The sequence below is a fragment of the Trichosurus vulpecula genome, chromosome 4 (genome assembly GCF_011100635.1).
Source record: "Trichosurus vulpecula isolate mTriVul1 chromosome 4, mTriVul1.pri, whole genome shotgun sequence".
Taxonomy (NCBI): Eukaryota; Metazoa; Chordata; class Mammalia; order Diprotodontia; family Phalangeridae; genus Trichosurus; species Trichosurus vulpecula.
The window spans coordinates 183,638,734-183,659,081 of record NC_050576.1 but is presented as its reverse complement, the minus strand read 5'-3'; the positions used below and the strand labels follow the sequence as shown (position 1 = coordinate 183,659,081).

The window sequence follows — 20,348 nt, the reverse complement described above, 5'->3', positions numbered from 1 at the left end:
ATTGGATATAAGAAATGAAAGATAGTGAGGACTGAAGAATTCAAGGATGACTCCTTGGTTGTGAACTTGAGGGACTGGGAAAATTTTGTTGCCATATATGGTTGCCCTCTATTACTACAGTAATAGGAAAGGTAGGAGGAGTAGGAAAGTTGGGGGTGGGGATGAGTTCCCTTTTGGACATGCTGAGTTTAAGATGCTTACTGGAAATCCAATTTGAGACTCTAAAAGGTAATTAGAGATGTGAGATTTGAGGTCGGCAGAGAAGTTGAGGAAAGATGCATGTATTTAATATTTATGAACATACAGATGGTAATTAACTACATGGGAGCTGAGATCACCAGGGAAGTAGTACAGAGGGAGAAGGGGGCCCAAGACAGAACCATGAAAGACACCTATAGCTAGGAGGAATTGTGAATGATGAAGAGACAGAGAAACAGCAGTCAGACTCCTGAAAACCTAGAGAGAAGAAAGTATCAAAGAGGAGAGGGTGATCAATCGTGTCAAAGGCCACAGAGTAGTCAAAGATAATGCAGAATGAGAAAAAGTCATTGGATTTGGTGACTAAGAGATTATTGGTAACTTTGGAGAGATCAGTTTCAGTGGAATGATAAGAGGAGAATCCCGATTATAAGAGTGAATGGCTTTTTTCTTTTTTTAATTTTTATAATATTTATTTTTTAACTTTTTAAAAATTTCAAGTTCCACATTCTCCTTCAGCCTCTCATTCATACATTCAGAAGACAGGCAAAATGACACCCATTATACATGTGAAATCAGGCAAAACATTTCCATATTAACCATGTTGCAAATAAAAGCAAGAAAAATAGAGAAAGTGACAAAATTTGTACAGAGAATTCATCAGTTTTCTCTCTGGAGAGAGATTGCAAATTTTCCTCATAAATCTTATTTTGGATCATTATATTGATCAGAGTAGAAAGTCTCTCATAGTTGGTCAATCCTATAATATTGTTGTTACTATGTACAATGGTCTGCTGGCTCTAAACACTTCACTTTGTATCAGGTCATATAGGTCTTCCCAGGTTTTTTTCTGTAACCATCCTCTTTCCCATTTCTTTGTAAAAATTAATTAATTAATTAATCTTTATTTTATTTTTTTCCAATTACATGTAAAGATAGTTTTCAACATTCACTTTTGTGAGATTTTGAGTTCCAAATTTTTCTCCCTTCCTTCCTTCTCCCTTCCTTAAGACAGCAAGTGATCTTATAGAGATTACACATCTACTTCACGCTAAATATATTTCCACATTAGTCATGTTGTGAAAGAAGAATCAGAACAAAAGGGAAAAAAAACTAAAAGAAAGAAAAAAAAGTGAAAATAATATGCTTCAATCTGTATTCAGACTCCGTATCTCCTGTTCCTTGGCCCCTTCTGAAGCCACACTTGCTCTCAGGTAGATGAGCATCTTCCAGGTGAAGGATCAGCTTATTAAAGAGGACTCTGGCAAGAATCTTTCCAGCAATGACTAAGAGAGAGACCCCCCTCTGCCCCTGCCATGATTGTCACAGAACAACCTACTTCCTTTACATTTATGAAGATGGACAATGGAGGGAGGCATCCATGAACTCCTGGGGCATAATGTCCTCTTTCCATATAACCATTTCAGTCAGCTTTTGTATGAGCAATGGACCCTGTACCTTGTAAATCTCAGCTGGAATAGAATCAGTGCCAGGTGCTTTGACACATGAAAGGAGACCAATGGCATTCAAAACCTCTTCATCAGTTAGAACTTCAGCTAGGGAGGGATTGACTTCGATCTGCGGTGAATAGTGAATGGCTGCAGTATTGATTGATGATGGTCTGTTCAGAACACTATGGAAGTGTTCAGCTCATCTCTCTAGGATCACATCCTTATCAGGAGCAGAATAGAGATCTGTACACAACATTTTTATATCTGACCAAGGCCTTTGATACTGTTAGTCGTGAGGGCTTATGGAAAATCATGTCAAAATTTGGTTGCCCAGAGAAGTTCATCAGCATTGTATGTCAATTTAATGACAGAATGCTTGCCTGCGTTCTGCATAATGCTTAATGCTCTCATGCTTACCCAGCCATCAATGGAGTGAAACAAGACTGTATGCTTGCTCCCATGCTTTTTAGCATGATGTTTTCAGCCATGTTGTCAAATGCTTTCAATGAGGATGAATAAGGCATCAAGATGAGCTACTGCAGTGCTGGTAAATTTTTCAACTTGAAAAGGCTACTAGCCAAGACCAAAGTGGAGGGAGTGTTGGTGCATGATTTTCTATTTGCAGATGATTGTGCACTAAATGCAGTCTCTGAAGCTGATATGCAATCAAATATGGATCAATTCTCTGCTGCTCATGCTAATTTTGGCCTAACAATTAATACCAAGAAAACACAGGTGCTCCATCAGCCACCACCCCTCCATCCATATGTGGAACCATAAGTTACAGTTAATGGAGAATTTTTGAATGCTGTGGATAAGTTCACTATGAGATTGACACATGCATTGCCAGAGCTAGCTCAGTGTTTGATAGGTTCTGAAGGAAAGTATGGGAGAGAAGAGGTATTAGAATAAGTACCAAACTGAAGATCTATGGAGCCATTGTGCTGACCTCATGGTTGTATGCCTGTGAAACCTGGACAGTCTACCAGCATCATGCCAGGAAACTGAATCACTTACATTTGAAATGTCTTCAGAAGATTCTGGCAGGATAAGGTACCAGACACCGAGGTCCTTACTCAAACTACTCAAACTGAATGCCAAGCATTCAAAATCTGCTTCAGAGAGTGCAACTCTGATGGGCTGGCCATGTTGTTTGAATGCCAAACACATGCTTGCCAGGAAGACTACTTTATGGAGAACTCACACAGGGTAAGCGTTCACATGGTGGTCAGAGGAAATGATACAAGGACATCCCTAGGGTCTCTTTTAAGAACTTTATCATTGGCTCTGTAGGAGAAGCATCCAACCCATGCAACTCTTCTCAGCTCTCCCACCAGCCTGGCCCACCTCCTTCTCCTCACCCCCCCATCACATCCTCACCATGGCAGACTGTCTCATCAGAGGCTGCCAAGAAGCAACTTTTGTGTGGGGCAGCCATCGATACTCATGAAGATGACAAGTATTGGCTTGACTTGCCGGCCCAAGCCAGTGTTGATGTGGTTGTGCTGGACTCTTCCCAAGGAAACTCCATTTTCCAAATTAACATGATCAAGTATGTGAACAAGAAATATAACAACCTCCCGGTTATCAGTGGCAATGTGGTGACAACTGCACCGGCAAAAACAAAACTCATTGATGCTGGGTTGGATGCCCTGAGGGTTGGCATGGGCAGTGGCTCCATCTGCATCACACAGGAAGTGTTGGCATGTGGTGGCCTGAGGTAACAGCTGTATACAAGGTCTCTGAATATGCATTACATTTCCATGTCTGGCCATTGCAGATGATGGCATCCAAACTGTGGGCCACATCATCAAAGAACAAGGGTGCCCTTGGAGCTTTGACAGTCATGATGGGTCTTTGTTGATGGCCACCACAGAAGCCCAGGTGAGTACTTCTTCTCTGATGATGGGATCTGGCTAAAGAAATACTGGAGGATGAGCTCTCTTGATGGCATGGACAAGGACTTTGGCAGCCAGAAGCATTACTTCAGTGAAGCAGACAAAATCAAAGGGGTATCTGGGATCATGCAGGACAAAATGTCCATCCACAAGTGTGTTCCCTACTTGATTGGTGCCATCCAGAATTCCTGCCAAGATATTGGTGCCAAGAATCTAACTCAAGTCAGAGCCATGATGTACTCAGGGGAGCTGAAATTTGAGAAGAAGATGTCATCTGCTCAGGTGAAAGGAGGTGTCCATGGACTCCATTCTTATGAGAAGTGGCTCTTCTGAGAAGTGGCCTTGTTTGCTTTTATTGCTTCTCACCTCTCTCTCTCTAGGTTTTTCAATAAAAAGCTGGTCATAGGAAAAACAGAACTTTACAATTGATTGTATGACATAGGAAACACTGGCACAGGCCTACCCAGCATGGCTGTGCTCTATGAGCAAAGTAAAATTGAAGTATCTCAAAGGGAACACAAAATGTGCAAATTTAGAGAATCCATGCCAACTGTTCACATGGACTATTTGTGCCCCCCTGTAGTAGAGCATTCCAAGCTTGTAATGGTCCTATCAGCCATAGACACACTATATCTTGACTCTTATAGAGTGAGGCCATTTTGATCCTCTTTGAGAATGAGGGACAGCCACGCCAACTTGCCTCTCCTGTGAATTGACAACTATAATCACAGAAGTAGCAAGCGAAAGTATTATAAATTGATTCCGGGGGTGAAAGGATGTCCATTATCACCCCTATTATTCAATTTGGTACTAGAAGTGTTAGCTTTAGCCATAAGAGAAAAAAAGAAATTAAATAAATTAGAGTAAGCAAAGATGAAACTAAGTTATCACTCTTTGCAGATGATATGATGATTTACTTAGAGAATCCTAGAGAATCCAGCAAAAAAATACATAACTATAAATAACTTTAGCAAAATTGCAGGGTATAAAATAAATCCACACAAATCCTTGGCATTCCTATATATTACAAACAAAGCCCAACAGCAAGAGATAGAAAGAGAAATTCCATTTAAAGTTAATATAGATACTATAAAATATTTGGCACTCTACCTGCCAAGACAAACCCAGGAATCACATGAACACAATTATAAAACACTTCTAATACAAATAAAGTCAGATTTAAATAAATGAAAAAACATTAGTTCTTCATGGTTAGGCTGAGCTAATATAATAAAAATGACAATTTTACCTAAATTAATTTACTAATTTAGTGCTATGCCAATCAAACTACCAAAAGTATTTTATAGAGCTAGATAAAATAATAACAAAATTCATCCAGAAGAACACATTTCAGAATATCAAGGGAATTAATGACAAGAAATGTTAGGGAAGGTGGTCTAGCCATACCAGATATCAAACTGTATTATAGAGCAGCAATCATCAAAACAACTTGGTACTGGCCAAGAAATAGAGTGATGGATCAGTGGAATAGGTTAGGTACACAAGATGCAGTAGTCAATGACTATAGCAATCTACTCTTTGACAAACCAAGGAATCCAGCTTCTTTTCTAAGAATTCACTATTTCACAAAAACTACTGGGAAAACTGGAAAATAGTATGGCAGAAACTGGGCATAGACCAATATCTTACACCATGTACCAAAATAAAGTCCAAATGGGTTCATGATTTAGAGTTGATACCATAAGCAATTTTGGAGAGCAAGGAATAGTTTACTGTCAGATTTGTGGAGAGGGGAAGAATTTATGACCAAACAAGAGATAGAGAGTGTTACAAAAATGCAAAACTGATAATATTGATTATGTTAAATTGAAAAAGTTTTGTACAAACAAAGCCAATACAACCAAGATTAGGAGGGAAGCAGAAAATTGGGAAAGAATTTTTATAACCAGTGTCTCTGATAAAGGCCTAATGTCTAAAATATACAGGGAACTGAGTCAAATTTATAAGAATACAAGTCATTCCCCAATTGATAAATGGTCAAAGAATATGAACAGGCAGTTTTCAGAGGAAGAAATTAAAGTTATCTATAGTCATATGAAAAAATGTTCTAAATCACCATTGATTAGAGAAATGCAAATCAAAACAACTCTTAGGTACCACATCTCTCCTGTCAGATTGGCTAAAATAACAAAACAGGAAAATTATAAATGCTGGAGATGTGGGAAAATTGGAACACTATTGCATTGTTGGTGGATTTGTGAACTGATCCAACCATTCTGGAGAGCAATTTGGAACTATGCCCAAAGGGCTATAAGAATGTACATACTCTTTGACCAAGCAACACAACTTCTAGGACTGTATCTCAAAGAGATAATTCAAGTGGGAAAAGGATCCACATATACAAACATATTTATAGCAGCTCTTTTTGTGGTGGCAAAGAACTGGAAATCAAGGGAATCTCCATCATTGGGTAGTGGCTAAACAAGTTGTGGTTTATAAATGTAATGGAATAATATTGTCCTATAAGAAATGAGGAGCAGACAGACTTCATAATAACCTGGAAAGATGTATATGATCTGATGCTGAGTGAGCGGAGCAGAACCAGGAGAACATTATACACAGTTACAGACACAGGGTGTCTGTGTTGACTAACTTTGCTAGATTTGGGTCTTTTCAGCAATGCAAAGTTCAAAGACAGCTCTGAAAGACTCATGGTGGAAAAAACTATCCACATCCAGAGAAAAAATTACAGAGTCTGAATGCAATCTGAAGCAAACTATTTACTCTCTCTCTTTTTTTCTTTTTGGTTTTGTTTCTTCTTTCTCTTGGTTCACTCCATTGGTTATAATTCTTCTTTACAAATTAACTATTGTGAAAATAAGTTTAATGCGAAGGTATATGTAGACCCTATATCAGATTATATGCTGTCTTGGTGGGGGAGAGGTAGGAGAGGGAGGGAGAGAAAATTTGGAACTCAAAAACTTGTGGAATTAAGTGTTGTAAACTAAAATTAAAAAATGAGTAAAAAATTGATTCCAGGTACTTTGAAATGTCACTGCATATAAATACAATGCTCCATGGAGCCACAGAAGTTGACCTTAGAGCTCTCTGATGGATGCTGATATCACAAGTGTCACACAATGCAAGCAGTTGAGGAAAGGAGGAAACCTGGAGATTTTAGGTCCTCAAAATATGAACAGTTTTCCAGAGTTTTCAAGATAATAAGTTATGGAACTATGACATGACATGCAGTTTGCCCTATTCTAAGTAATCATTGTTTCGTCAGTTCATCTTCCCATTAGCTCACATTTAGCGCCACAGTCTTCTTCATTACCCGAAAGTGATTATTTTTCTTCTTTTCCTGAAAATTCATTCTACCTTGCTGAAATAATCTTTTGTTTCATGGGGCACCAAAACTGATCTTTTCTCCAGGACGATCATTTTCCAAATAAAGTGCGGATTTAACACTCTGTAACAGGAGAAAGTCACATTTGGAAGGCACAACGTCTTACTATCACATGATTTATGACAGTTGCCTTCAAAAATGAGGAAGAAGTAAAATGAATAAACTCAGATGAGCAGATTGGATGATTGCTAATGTATAAAGAAAGGAAATAATTTTGCCATCTAATTTGGAACAAAACCAGAAAAATACCACTGCCACATTTACAGGCTTGTTTTTCCATCTTGCTAAACAATAACAAGGAAATAAGCTCTTATTGGTGATGGCTATCACTCAGGATGGTATATAAGATGTCCCTGAGGGCAGGAGACTTTCAAACTCAAGTATCTCATTGACCTTGAAAGAAACCCAGAAGCTCAATCCACCATCACCATGGTCAGCTCCTGCTGTGGCTCCACCTGCTGTGGCCAAAGCTGTGGCTCTGGCTGCTGTGCCCCCTGCTGCTGCCGGACTGCCTGCTGCTTCCGGCCTCCCTGCTACCAGTGTGTCTGCTGCAATACCCATTGTTACCGGCCTACCTGCATTTTGTATACCTGTTGCCACCCTAGCTGCTGTGGGTCCAGCTGCTGCCAGCCCTGCTGCCACTCCAGCTGCTGTGGGTCCAGCTGCTGCCCCAGCGGCTGTGGGTCTAGTTGCTGCCAGCCCTGCTGCCACTCCAGCTGCTGTGGGTCCAGCTGCTGCCCCAGCGGCTGTGGGTCTAGTTGCTGCCAGCCCTGCTGCTGACCCAGCTTCTGTGTGTCCAGCTGCTGTCAGCCCTGTTGCAGCCCCACGGGCTGCCAGACCACCTGCTGCAGAACTACCTGCTGCTGTCCAGCCTTCTGTGGCTCCTCCTGTTGCTGAGTGTTGAAATCTTCCCACAACTGCTCACCATTACTGCTTTCTCCAAGAGAAGCAAGAGTTACTTTCCTTGGATTCATCAGAATGAGCAAGCCTCATTGATAAGCTGAGTCGTATCATCCCAGTTTGATAACCTCAACCCAATTGCTTTTCCAGCTTCTGGAGTCCATCACAACTATCTTTTCTTCTTGTCTCTTTTCTCCTCATAGAAACCAATATGGAATTTGCTCCATATTCATATGCCTAAAAACTTACAAAATACATCAAATTTCATTACTTTGCTCTGGGAAATCATCAGATACCATAACCTTCTGGTTGAAAAGCAAGTTTGCTGTTGTGTTTACTCAAAAACAACTATTTTACCCTAAGACCTGGGATGTGGGGTTCCAATGATGCCACTTTCTTTCCTTGATTTCCTCTTACAATGACTCCCTTATCTTATTGTCTGTTTCTTTCCCAATAAAAAATTAATATCCTGTCATAGAAAAAGAAAGTTTCTTTGTTTTTCCTTCTTATGTATTTTCCCTCATTTCTTTGGCAAATGTATTTTTCCTAAGAGGAAAGAGAATACTTATTAATAATAACATAGTATTTTTTGTGTAAGACATTAAGATGAGAGACATGAAGTCTGACATGTATTAGCTGTGTGAACCTGGGCATGTCACATAGGCACTCTTGGGACCTATAGAACTATATACATTTAAGTCACAGATGAATATCTCATCTGTATCATCTGTGGAAAATCACAGGTCTGGCCAAATATCATTACATTAACAAATACATGAAGTTTCTTGATGATATAACACTTTTCACTTTAGATCCATTTTGTCCAAGAAAAAAAAGAATCCAATGGTCTAAGGAAGCCATATTGATGGGTGTAGATAGAAACATGTGAGCAGAACCATATTCAATTTTTATTCCAAGACAGTATTTCAGAATTGATAATGGTCAGTGACAATAATTATGACCTCATAGGATAATCTCTCTTGTCTTGAGAGCAATACAAGGCAGAGAATTACACACACACACACACACACACACACACACACACACACACACAATCCAAGGAAATTGATACCAAGGAATAAACATCCACTTAGTCATTCTTCTTCATATTCATTCAAGGAACATGTTTCTTTTCTGGAACCCCACCTCCAAGAAAGTCTAGCCTGCACAATAATACAGCACACACAATTTCAGTCAATCATTCGGTGAACAAAACTTACTATGTGCTAAGCACTGTGACCAGGGAATTTTTATGGTATGTGAGTCAATTGTGGAATACACAAGACTAGCACTTCTCTCCCATATACAGCTCTGAACCAATAATGAGACTTATTGTTATTTTCTAAGATTCATTGTCCCGGGGATCTCCTCTGATCCTAGCACCATTGCAAGCTTGGAGTTCAATCACTGGTTCCAAAATAAACATTTGTCAACTGCTTACTATTTGCTAGATATTGTACTTAGCTGTAGCAATACAAAAAAAGAGGCAAAAGACAGTTCCTGACCTAAAGGAGCTTAAAATTTAATGAGGGGGAAATATGCAAACAAATATATACAAAACAAGCTATGTACAGAATGAACAGGAAATAATTAAGAGAGAGAAGGAACTACATTTAAGAGACATTGGGAAAAGCTTCCTCTAAAACATGTCATTTTAGGTGAAACTTAAAGGAATCCGGGGAAGTCAGTGGGCAGAGTTACAGAAAGATAACCTTCCAGGTACCGGGAAGAACCAGAGAAAATGTCCAGATATGTGATCTAGGGTGTCAAGAAGACTGGAAACATAGGAGGGGGCTAGGTTATGAAGGTCTTTAGATGCCAAACAGAGCAATTTGTATTTGATTCTGGAGACAATAGGGAACCATTGTAATTTATTGGGGGTTTGTGTGTCATAGTTGCACCTGTATTTTAGGAAAATCACTGTATTGGCTGACTAGAGAATGGAATGGAGTGGGGAGATATTTGAGGCTAGCAGATCCATCAGTAGGCTTTTCAATAGCCCGGGTATGAGGTGATAAGGGATTCCAGTAGAGGGGTGTCAGTGGCAGGACATTGAAGGGAAAGTATAAGAAAGATGTTGTACAGTGAAAGGGTCAGGTCTTGGCAACATATTGGATATAAGCAATGAGAGATGGTGAGGACTGAAAAATTCAAGGATGACTCCTTGGTTGTGAACCTGAGGGACTGGGAAAATTTTGCTGCCCTCTATAGTAATAGGAAAGGTAGGAGGAGTAGGAAAGTTGGGGGTGGGGTGGGGAATGAGTTTCCTTTTGGACATGTTGAATTTAAGATGCTTACTAAAAATCTAATTTGAGATTCTAAAAGGTAATTAGAGATGTGAGATTTGAGGTAGCAGAGAAGTTGAGGGAAGACACTTATATTTGATATTCATTAGCATACAGATGATAATTTATTCCATGGGAACTGAGGAGATGTAGTAGCAATTTAGATTTGAAGATCTTTCCCACACATTAATAGGTAATTTGACCGGCTTATGTCACAGGAACCCTAAGACACATGTGGCGGGAGTAGCTTCCTTACAGAAAAAGGAAGTTATGCTACAGAAAATGCAGAGAGAAAGAGAGAGATGTTATACTACTAATGGCTGCTAATGGCCATCCTCATGATTGTTAGAATTGAACAGGCTGACTTATCTGTACTGTGAGTTTGTGTTTGGGGAAGAACCCAGTAGGGGTTGGAGAGATTTTGGGATGGTGAGGTTACAGACTGTGATATTATGTTTTAAGTTCCTTGCTGTTATGATAAAGTGGGCTGACTGGCTGTGGGAGCTGAACATTTGGTTATGGGATATGATTTTCTGAATAAATGTTATACTTCTTTTACCTTCTTTATGGAGAGTCTCTCATACCTTGCAATACAGAACTACATAGGCACATTCATGATTATTGTTGATGTTGGGTTTATTGCCTTACTGGTACAGGACATCACCAGGGAAGTAGCACAGAGGAAGAAGGGGGCCCAGGACAGAACCATGAAAGACACCTATAGCCAGAGGGAATTACTTGAATGATGAAAAGATAGAGAAAGAGCACTCAGACTCCTCAAAACCTAGAGAAAAAAGAGGTGTCAAAGTGTCATATAGTATCAAAAGCTACAGAGTAGTCAAAGATAATGAGTGAGATAAAGATAAAGAGGGAGAAAAGGTCATTGGATTTGGCAACTAAGAAATCATTGGTAACTTTGGAGAGATCAGTTTCAGTGGAATGATAGGATCAGAAGCCAGATTATAAGGGGTTCAAAAAAGAGTGAAAACAGAAAATGGAATAATCTGTCACAAATGGCTTTCTCTTTTTTAATTTTTATAATATTTATTTTTTAACTTTTTAAAATTTTCAAGTTCCAAATTCTCTCTCTCTCCTTTCAGCCCCTTCTTTCATACATTCAGAAGACAGGCAATACGACATGCATTATACATGTCAAATCAGGCAAAACATTTCCATATTAGCTATGTTGCAAATGAAAGCAAGAAAAATAGAGAAAGTGACAAAATTTGTACTGAGAATTTATCAGTCTTCTCTCTGGAGAGAGGCAGCAAATTTTCATCATAAATCTTTCCAAGTTATCTTGGATCATTATATTGATCATAGTAGCTAAGTCTCTCATAGTCAATCAGTCCTATAATATTGCTGTTACTATGTACAATGGCAGCCTGATTCTAATCACTTCCCCTTGTATCAGGTTGTATAGGTCTTCCCAGGTTTTTTCTGTAACCATCTCCTTTATCATTTCTTTTTAAAAAATTAATTAACTAATCTTTTATTTATTTTACATTTTCCACTTAATGGTATTTCATTTTTTTCCAAATACATATAAAGATAGTTTTCAACATTCATTTTCTTAAGATTTTGAGTTCCTATTTTTTTGCTCTCCTATCTTTTTCTCCCCCTTCCACGAGACAGCAAGAAATCTCATATAGGTTACACATGTACATCATGTTAAACTTATTTCCACATTTCTCATCTTGTGAAAAAAATCAGAACAAAGGGAAAAAAAAACCATGAGAAAGAAAAAAGAGTGCAAATAGTATGCTTCAGTCTGCATTCAGCTCCATAGTTCTTTCTTCAGATGTGGATAGCATTTTCTATCATAAGTCTCTTGGAATTGTCATGTATCATTTTATTGCTGAGAAGAGCTAAGTCTGTTGTAGTTTATCATCACACAATGTTGTTGTTGCTACGTACAATGTTCCCCTGGTTCTGCCCACCTCAGTCAGTATCAATTCATGTAAGTCTTTCCAGGTTTTTCTGAAATCTGCCAGTTTATAACCATTACATACAATGCTTGCTGATGGGTTTAGATAGATGCTACTTACCATTTTAAAGAAAACTGCATTGATTCCTATGCACTCTAGTGTTTTTAATAGGAGTAGGTGCTGTATTCTGTCCAAACCCTTTTCTGTATCTATTGAGCTAATCACATGATTTATGTCAATTTTGTTATTGATATGGGCAAGTATGGTAATAGTTTTCTTAATATTGAATCATCCCTGCACTCCTGGTATAAATTCCAGCTGGTCCTAATGTACTATCTTCTTGATAAATTGCTGTAATTTCTTTGCTAATATTTTATTTAAAATGTTTCCATCTATATTTATTTCAGAAATTGGTCTATAATTGTCTTTCTCTGTTTTGGCTCTTCTCAGTTTAGGTATCAGCACCATATTTGTATCATAGATAGAATCTGGTAGGATCCCTTCTTCTCCTATTTTTCCAAACAGTTTATATAGTATTGGAATTAATTGTTCTTTAAATGTTCAGCAGAATTCACTTGCAAATCCATCTGGCTCTGGAGATTTTTTTCTTAGGGAGTTCATTAATGTCTTGTTCAATTTCTTTTTCTGAAATGGGGTTATTCAAATATATTTCCTCTTCTGTTAACCTGGGTAATTCATAGCTTTTTAAAGTATTCATCCATTTCACTGATTGTCGGATTTATTGGCACACAGTTGGGCAAAATAGCTCCTAATCACTGTTTTAGTTTCCCCTTCAATGGTGGTGAATTCACCCTTTTCATTTTTGATACTGGTAATTTGGTTTTCTTCTTTCTTTTTTTAAATCAAATTAAACAAAGGTTTATTTTACTGTTTGTTTTCATAAAACCAGTTCTTAGTTTTATTTATTAGTTCAAAAGCTTTCTTAATTTCAATTTTATTAATCTCTTCTTTCAGTTTCAGATTTCTAATTCAGTATTTTATTGGGGATTTTTAATTTGTTCTTTTTCTAGATTTTTTTAGCTGCATGCCTAATTCATTGATCTCCTCTCTCTCTATTTTATTCATGTAAGAATTTAGAAATATAGAACTTCCCCTAAGAACTGCTTTGGCTGCATCTTATAAGTTTTGGTATGTTGTCTCATCATTGTCATTTTCTTGGGTAAACTTACTGATTGTTTCTGTGATTTGTTGTTTGACCCACTCATTCTTTAGGATTAGATTATTTAATCCCCTATTAATCTTTAGTGTATCTTTCCATGGCCCTTTATTACATGTAATGTTTATTGCATTGTGATCCAAGAAGGATGGATTTAATATTTCTGCCTTTCTGCATTGGATTGTGAGGTTTTTATGCCCTAATACATGGTCTAATTTATGCTCTAGTACATGTGCAAGTGCCATGTACCAATAAGAAAAAGGTATATTCCTTTCTATCCCCATTCGATTTTCTCCAGAGGTCTACCATATCTAACTTTTCTAAAATTGTATTCACCTCTTTAACTTCTTTATTGTTTATGTTGTGGTTATATTTATCTAGTCCTGAGAGGGGAAGTTTGAGGTCCCCCAGTAGTATAATTTTGCTGTCTATTTCTTCCTGTAACTCTTAACTTCTCCTCTAAGAATATGGATTCTATGCCACTTGGTGCATGTATGTTTAGTATTGATATTACTTCATTGTCTATGGTACCTTTCAGCAGGACATAGTTTCTTTCCTTATCTCTTTTAATTAGGTCTATTTTTGCTTTTGCTTTGTCTGAGATAAGGATTGTTACCCCGGCTTTTTTTTTTACTTCAGCTAAAGCATAAAGCATTGTGCTCCAGCCTTTTACCTCTACTCTGTGTATATCTCTCTGCTTCAAATGTGTTTCTTGTAAACAACATAATGTAGGATTATGGTTTTTAATCCATTCTGCTATCCACTTCCATTTTATGGGAGAGTTCATTCCATTCACATTCACAGTTATGATTACCAACAGTGTCTTCCTCTCCATCCTATCCCCTCCCCTCCCCATTTATGCTTTTCTCTCTCTTTTTTACCTTTCCCTCCTCACAAGTGTTTTGCTTCTAACCACCACCTCCCTCAGTTTGTCCTCCTTTCTCTCAGCCCTCTCCCTTTTCTTTCACCTTTCCCTTGCTACTTCTTCCTTCCCTCTTGCTCTCCCTTTTACCCACCCCCATTCCTTTTCTTTTCCCTTTCCCCTCTTAATTCCTATAGGGCAAGATAGATTTCTATATCCAAGTGAGTGTGTCTGTTATTCCCTCTTTGAGCTAAATCTGATGAGAGTAAGGTTCAAACAGTGGTCACCTCCCTCCCCTCTTTCCCTCTACTGTAATAAGTCTTTGTGCCTCTTCACATGATGTAATTTACCCTTTTCTGTCTCCATATTTCCCTTTCTCCTAGTACAATCCTTTTTTCACCCCTTAATTAGTTGTTTTTTATCATCACATCAAAGTTAACTTATGCCCACATCCTTTGTCTATGTTCCTTCTAAATGTTGTAATAAAGATACAATTCTCAAGAGTTAGAATTATCTTCCCACAGAAATTGTAAACAGTTTAACCTTGTTGAAGAACATGTTTTTTCCTGTTTACATTTTTATGCCTGTCTTGAGTCTTGTATTTGAAGATCATATTTTCTATTGAGCTCTGGTCTTCTCATCAGGAAGGTTTGGAAGTCCCCTATTTCATTGAATATCCATCTCCTCCCCTGACAGATAGTGCTCAATTTTCCTGTGTAGTTGATCCTGGGTTGTAATCCAAGCTCCTTTTCCTTCATGAATATAGTATTTCAAGCCCTCTGATCCTTTCTTGTAGAAGTTGATAAGTTCTGTGTAATCTTGACTATAGTTCATGATATTTGAATTGTTTCTTTGTGACTACTTGCAGTATTTTCTCCTTGGCCTGATAATTCTGGCATTTGGCTACAATATTCCTTGGTGTTTCCATTTTGGGATCTCTTTCAGGAGGAGATTGGTAGATACTTTCACTGATTATTTTACCCTCTTCTTCTAAGACCTCAGGGAAGTTCTCATTGATAATTTCTTGAAAGATGCCATCCAGGCTCTTTTTTTGATCATGGCTTTCAGGTAGAGTAATAATTCTTAAATTATCTCTCCTCGATCTACTTTCCAAGTCAATTGTTTCCAGGTCAGTTAGGACGGAGAGTACTCCAGGAACATGAGAGAGTCGGGAAATATGCTTCTCTCTTTCCCCGAGGTATATTATTAATTTATTCAATTTTAGATTTCTTTTTTTAGGTCTCTTTTGCTTCTCTCTGTGTCTCTTTTTCCCCTCTCTCCTTCTTTCTTTTCCTTCCTTCCTTCTTCCCTCCCTCCCTCCTTCCCTCCCTCCTTCCCTCCCTCCTTCCCTTCTCCTTCCTTCTTTCCTTCCTTCCTTCCTTCTTTCCTTCCTTCCTTCCTTCCTTCCTTCCTTCCTTCCTTTCTTTCTTTCTCCTTTCTTTCTTTCTTTCTTTCTTTCTTTCTTTCTTTCTTTCTTTCTTTCTCTCTTTCTTTCTGTCTTTCTTCCTTCCTTTATTTCTTTCTTTCTTTTCCTTTCTTTCTTTCTTTCTTTCTTTCTTTCTTTCTCTCTTTCTTTCTGTCTTTCTTCCTTCCTTCTTTCCTTCCTTCCTTCCTTCCTTCCTTCCTTCCTTCCTTCCTTCCTTCCTTCCTTCCTTCTTCTTTCCTTTCTTTCCTTTCTTTCTTTCTTTCTTTCTTTCTTTCTTTCTTTCTTTCTTTCTTTTTCTCACTCTTTTTTTCCTTCCTTCTTTTTTATGTGCCAGATTAATTATGTGCTAGGTGAAAAATAAAGCCAGTTGTGCAGTAATAGTTGTTTTAAAATATACACTTATTAAACTTGATCAATATGTTTGGGAACAACTTGACGATAGTTTGAATTTCCCATTTGCTTATGTACAATCTCATCATTCAGAAACAGTGAGAACAGGGAAAATTGTACCACTTCACTGTCACTGACAAGCTGTACCCCTTTGATGCCCACTTCCACAAGCAAATGTCAGATTTTTTTCAAGGCATAATGCCACATTTTTTTTAATAAATTTCTTTATTTATTTTTAGTTTACCTCACACGGTTCTACATTGTTTTGAGTTCCAGTTTTTCTCCCCTCCCTCCCCCCTCCCTCCCCAAGACGGCATGAAGTCTCATATAACTGTCATGTATAACTTCACATTGAATTAATTTATGCACTAGTCAAGTCGTGGAGAAGAATTTTGACCAATGGAATGAATCATGAGAAAGAAGAAACAGAACCAAAAAAAAAAAACAAAAAAAAACCCCAAAAACAAAAACAAAAGAGAAGCAGAAAAGGCGAGCATGTAGTGTGCCTCAGTCTGTATTCAAACTTCGCAGTTCTTTGTCTCGATGAAGATAGCATTCTCCATCGTGAGTCCCCTGGAGTTGTCCTTGCCCCTTAGGTTGCTGAGAAAAGCACAGTTTGTCAGGGTTGGTCCTCACGGAATCCATATATCTGTGGCTGTGCACAACGTTCTCCTGGCTCTGCTCCGCTCACTCAGCATTATGTCGTGTAGGTTTTTCCAGGTTGTTATGAAGTCTGCATCATCCCCATTTCTTATGGCACAATAGTATTCCATTACCTTCATGTACCACAGTTTGTTCAGCCATTCCCCAATTGATGGGCAACCCTTTGATTTCCAATTCTTGACTACCACAAAGAGAGCCGCTATAAATATTCTTGTACATATGGGTCCTTTTCCCGCTTGCGTGATTTCTTTGGGATACAACCCTAGAAGTGAAATTGCTGGGTCAAAGGGTATGAACATTTCTATAGCCCTTTGGGCGTAGTTCCAAACCGCCCTCCAAAATGGCTGGATCACCTCACAACTCCACCAGCAATGCAACAATGTTCCAATTTCCCCACATCCTTTCCAGCATTTATCATTCTCCTGATTTGTTATTTTAGCCAATCTGACAGGAGAGATGTGGTATCTAAGAGTTGTTTTGATTTGCATTTCTCTAATCAGCAGCGATCCAGAGCATTTTTCCATATGCCTGTAGATAGCTTTAATTTCTTCCTCTGAAAACTGCCTGTTCATATCCTTTGACCATTTCTCAATTGGGGAATGGCTTGTATTCCTATATATTTGGCTCAGCTCCCTGTATATTTTAGAGATGAGGCCTTTATCAGAGATACTAGTTGCAAAGATTTTCTCCCAATTTTCTGCTTCCCTCCTAATTCTTGTTGCATTGGCTTTTTTTGTACAAAAACATTTCAATTTGACATAATCAAAATTATCCATTTTGCATTTTGTAATGCTCTCTATCTCTTGTTGGGTCATGAATTCTTTACTTTTCCACAAATCTGATAAGTAAACTATTCCTTGCTTTCCCAAATTACTTAGAGTATCAACTTTTACTCCTAAATCATGAACCCATTTTGACTTTATTTTGGTATATGGTGTAAGATATTGGTCTATGCCCAGTTTTTGCCCTACCATTTTCCAATTTTCCCAACAGTTTTTGTGAAATAGTGAATTATTAGCCCAGAAACTGGCCTCTTTGGGTTTAACAAAGAGTAGATTGCTAAACTTGTTGATTTCACCTATTTGTGTACCTATCCTATTCCACTGATCCACACCCCTGTTTCTTAACCAGTACCAGGCAGTTTTGATGACTGCTGCTGTGTAGTACAGTTTAATATCTGGTGTGGCTAAGCCACCATCTCTAGCATGTCTTTTCATTGATATCCTAGATACTCTAGACCTCTTGTTTTTCCAAATGAATTTTGTTATTATTTTGTCCAGCTCAGTAAAAAATTTTTTGGTAGTTCGATTGGTATGGCACTGAATAGATAGATTAATTTAGGTAGAATTGTCATTTTTATTATATTAGCTCGGCCTAACCATGAGCAACTGATATTTCTCCATTTATTTAGATCTGATTTTATTCGCGTGAAAAGTGTTTCATAGTTATGTTCATATAGGCCCTGGGTTTGTCTTGGCAAATAGACTCCCAAATATTTTATAGTGCCTTCAGTAACTTTGAATGGAATTTCTCTTTCTATCTCTTGCTGTTGGGCTTTGTCAGTAATGTATAGGAATGCTGAGGATTTATGTGGGTTTATTTTATATCCTGCAACTTTGCTAAAGTTGTTTATTATTTCAAGTAGTTTTTTACTTGATTCTCTAGGATTCTCTAGATAAATCATCATATCATCTGCAAAAAGTGATAATTTAGTTTCTTCTTTTCCTATTCTAATTCCTTCAATTTCTTTTTCTTCTCTTATTGCTACAGCTAATGCTTCCAGTACCAAATTGAATAATAGGGGTGATAATGGACATCCTTGTTTCACCCCTGATCTTATTGGGAATGCATCTAGTTTATCCCCGTTACAAATAATGCTTGTTGATGGTTTTAGGTAGATGCTATTTATAATTTTGAGGAAGGTTCCACTTATTCCTATGCTTTCTAGTGTTTTTAATAGGAATGGGTGTTGTACTTTGTCAAAGGCTTTTTCTGCGTCTATTGAGATGATCATATGGTTTCTGCTAGTTTTGTTGTTGATATGGTCAATTATGCTAATAGTTTTCCTAATATTGAACCAGCCTTGCATTCCTGGAATAAATCCTACCTGGTCATAGTGTATTATTCTCGTGATGAGTTGCTGCAATCTTTTTGCTAATATTTTATTTAAAATTTTTGCATCAATATTCATTAGAGAAATTGGTCTATAATTTTCTTTCTCTGTTTTAACTCTACCTGGTTTGGGTATTAGTACCATATTTGTGTCATAAAAAGAATTTGGTAGGACTCCTTCACCTATTTTCCCAAATAGTCTACAAAGTATTGGAATTAGTTGTTCTTTAAATGTTTGATAGAATTCACATGTAAAACCATCTGGCCCTGGAGATTTTTTCCTAGGGAGTTCGTTGATGGCCTGCTCAATTTCTTTTTCTGATATGGGGTCATTAAGAAATTTCACTTCCTTCTCTGTTAGTCTGGGCAGTTTATGTTTTTGTAGATATTCATCCATATCTCTAAGGTTGTCAAATTTATGGGTATACAATTGGGCAAAATAATTCCTAATTTTTGTTTTGATTTCCTCTTCATTAGAGGTGACCTCACGCTTTTCATTTTTGATACTGGTAATTTGATTTTCTTCTTTCTTTTTTTTAATCAAATTGGTCAAAGGTTTGTCAATTTTATTGGTTTTTTCATAAAACCAGCTCTTTGTTTTATTTATTAATTCAATAGTTTTCTTGGTTTCAATTTTATTAATCTCTCCTTTGATTTTCAGTATTTCTAATTTGGTATTTAATTGGGGGTTTTCAATTTGCTCTTTTTCTAGCTTTTTCAGCTGTATGCCCAGATCATTGATCTCCTCTTTCCCTATTTTATTCATGTAGGCATTTAGAGATATAAAACTCCCCCTAAGAACTGCTTTTGCGGCATCCCATAAGTTTTGGTATGTTGTTTCATTATTGTCATTCTCTTGAATGAAATTATTAATTGTTTCTCTGATTTGTTCTTTGGCCCACTCACTCTTTAGAATTAAATTATTTAGTTTCCAATTCGTTTTTAGCTTGTTTTTCCATGGTACTTTATTAAAAATGATTCTTATTGCATCATGATCTGAAAAGGATGCATTGACTACTTCTGCTTTTCTGCACTGGAATGTGAGGTTTTTATGCCCTAGTACATGGTCAATTTTTGAGTATGTGCCATGTACTTTTGAGAAGAAAGTATATTCCTTTTTATCCCCATTCAGTTTTCTCCAGAGGTCTATCATATGTGCCTTTTCTAAAATTCTGTTTACCTCCTTAACTTTTTTCTTATTTATTTTGAGGTTAGATTTATCAAGTTCAGAAAGGGGGAGGTTGAGGTCTCCCAATATTATAGTTTTGCTGTCTATTTCTTCCTGTAACTCCCTTAACCTCTCCTCTAAGAAATTGTATGCCTTACCACTTGGTGCATATATGTTAAGCAATGATATTGCTTCATTGTTTATGGTGCCTTTTAGCAGGATATAATGTCCTTCCTTATCTCTTTTAATTAGATCTATCTTTACTTTTGCTTTGTCTGAGATTAGGATTGCTACACCTGCTTTTTTTACTTTAGCTGAGGCACAATATATTTTACTCCAGCCTTTTACCTTAACCCTATGTGTATCCCCCTGTTTCAGATGCGTTTCTTGTAAACAGCATATTGTAGGATTATGGTTTTTAATCCATTCTGCTATCTGCTTCTGTTTTGTGAGAATGTTCATCCCCTGCACGTTCAGGGTTATGATTTCTATCTGTGTCTTTTTCTCCATCCTAATTCCCCTG

General features: G+C 37.5%; 2 pseudogenes; both read left to right on the top strand.

The window, feature by feature from the left end:
• Positions 1 to 2,177: 2,177 nt before the first annotated feature.
• Positions 2,178 to 3,880, top strand: LOC118846953 (annotated as a pseudogene).
• A 3,463-nt stretch (positions 3,881 to 7,343) lies between these two features.
• Positions 7,344 to 7,811, top strand: LOC118845668 (annotated as a pseudogene).
• The last annotated feature ends 12,537 nt before the right edge of the window (positions 7,812 to 20,348 follow it).